The following is a 2,629-nucleotide window of genomic DNA, read 5'->3' as shown; positions in this document are numbered from 1 at the left end:
CCCCTCAACTTTCAGACATGCAGAGACGAAACAGCCCATCCCTTACTTGATCTAAATTGTGTCCGATACATGCAATTGAAGGGGTAAAGTGAAAAACAGGATAAGTCCATTCAAATATCAAATCAGGGTACTAACCCTACACTTACAAAACAATAATCATTTATGTAAATTATCCCTATGAAAATAAAAGAGGGAAATTAAGTCAATCTAGTAATTCTCAAACTTATTTTGGAAAGCAAATCAAGTTAAGAACAATTCAACTCAACCATGAAACGTGAAATATAAGGCACGTCGTCGTAAGATCAAACCGACTCGGCCTGTTATTCACTTGACCTCATTATATAAAACAGGTACACGCGCCACAGTAAAGCAAACAGAAAGCGTCAGCCTGAGATACCTATCTTCTTCTTTCGACGAATCTGCCTCTCGATGGAAAAGAAACGCCAGATCTGGACACCGGCAACAGGAAGAGGATAAGGGGGAAATGCCAGATTTTATTCACTTTCAACTAAGCAATGACAATCTTGGCGTTCTAGACATGCGCATGGAGAGATCGCCCTTTGAGCAGACTCCTTTTCCAGTATATATTCTTCAGAACGGGTCGGTGTCACGTGAACGTATACAGGGCGATTCGGTGAGTTCCTTAACACCGGTAATTTGGAACTAAGTTGCAGAGTCAACCCCACTTATGTTGAACTCATGTTAATTTGAGTTGATCTTCGGTTAAATTGAGTTTTTCTCAGACCCCAACATCTCTATGTCTTTAGAGGTCTCAACGGTTGAGTTGAACTTCGGATGAGTTGATCTTTTTTTTTCATTCTTTGTCAGCTCATCCTTTATTTATTGTTTTAAAAAAAATGATAGTAGAGGGTTTTACGGCACTCGCAACTGCATAAGGTCATATGAGCGCCAAGGGGTGGGTGTCAACTGAGAAGTCTTTACAGGGAATCAGACCCACTCTGCCCACCTCTCTAGCTTCAACAGCACAAGGTCTGCTTCAACTTTCAAGGTACCCCGGAAATAGCAGGTCACAAGAGAGTGACAAACATACAAAAGAAGTAGAGGAAATGGCAATAGTAAGGATTAGGAAAGAAAAAGCAGCAGTTCCCTGTTATGAGGCACAGTTATGAGCGTGACATGAATCAGCCCATTTTCTACTGCACTTGAACGAGAAATGTCCCCCTTTTGGGAATGGCCTAAAGACACTACAGTCAGTGGCACTGCCCCGGGGGGTTTCAGCTCATCCGAAGTCGAAGGTATCTGTTAATCGTGTTTCTTAAGAATCAGTGCATATGTGGATAGAGTGTTCTCTCTTGTATTTTGATCTTCTTTCATATCAAACAGCTATTTATTGATTAATAATCTTTCCTCCTTTTTTGTATCTTACTCACAGGTAACACGCGTAATCTTGGGCACTTTTATGACGGAACTATTTTGCAAGTATTGTGGAACTCTTACCAAACCTAACAAAGACTTCCTCTTCTGAAAGACGTGTCTTGAGCTAACACTGCTTGTCTTGTCAAACAAAACAAAGTAAAACAATGTGAAATTATGTGCAGGGTTTTATATTTGTTTAAAGATGGTTATATTTTTAACATAAAGAAATATAACTAAATCGGAAATAGAGGGAAGACAAGAAAGTTGTCGAAGTGTAGGGAAAAGATAAGTAAATATGTATGGATTTTGCAGAATAGAATTCTTATTCTTACCTTTTTTTTTTTTGTTCTCAATGACAAACCGACGTTTGTGGTGTAGCGATTAGGCACTTTGCTGTCGCACGCAGGAGACCCATGTTTAATTACTGAATGTAGAGACATTTTTATCTAGTATCTAAGTCTTTCTGCTGGGATGTTGTATCCTTCTCCGCCCGAATTGGCCATGACAGACATGGTTGGAAGCCCTTTTCCTAACTGATTCAAATTGTGTCGATGGGGTTGTGAAAACACATACGTTGTAATTTTTGTAAAAAAGAATAATTAATGATTATAGTCAAACCGGTCATGAGCACAAACTGGACTGTTTACTTTATATCCTCGAAACTGCCTAATAGTTCTGTTTTCTCTCCAATTGTTTAGTACTTTGATGATATGCCTGTGCTCTTAGGGAAGAACAATGTAATGACTTTGAAATACAATTCTCCGTTGACTGAACCATTTTAATTAAAACGTTTTTCTTTTGTTCCACATAGAATTTTGGCTTTTACCACAACCCGTCCAAGGGTGGTATCTTCTCTGTACGACGTTTGAAACAAGGGCCTGTAGACATGTTTGAAATTGTGAGTTATTTCCATAGACTGTTCTCTCTGAAGTAAAGACAGTTTACTATGGAGCCATCCATTTGACTCTATTTGGACCTTTATGAAGGCCAATAATGTGGTGGGAAGATTGCGCGTGCCGTCAATATCGGGAAGAGTGTTTTGTTGTTTTTCCTTCATATTATTTTGTCCTGTGATGCTCACGCTTAGCAGCAAAGTTTTCATCGAGATAAAAGTGTGGCAGTTATGACAGTGTACGGTGTGGGACTTATAATTCAAGTCAAGGCTTAATTCACTGAGATATGGGAATGAAAAACAAAGACAGAAAAGGCATGCGAGTGCAGTACACCTCCTCACCAGCCACTACCACCCCTT

The sequence above is a fragment of the Aplysia californica genome, unplaced genomic scaffold (genome assembly GCF_000002075.1).
Source record: "Aplysia californica isolate F4 #8 unplaced genomic scaffold, AplCal3.0 scaffold00984, whole genome shotgun sequence".
NCBI lineage: Eukaryota > Metazoa > Mollusca > Gastropoda > Aplysiida > Aplysiidae > Aplysia > Aplysia californica.
This window is presented reverse-complemented; position numbering follows the sequence as displayed.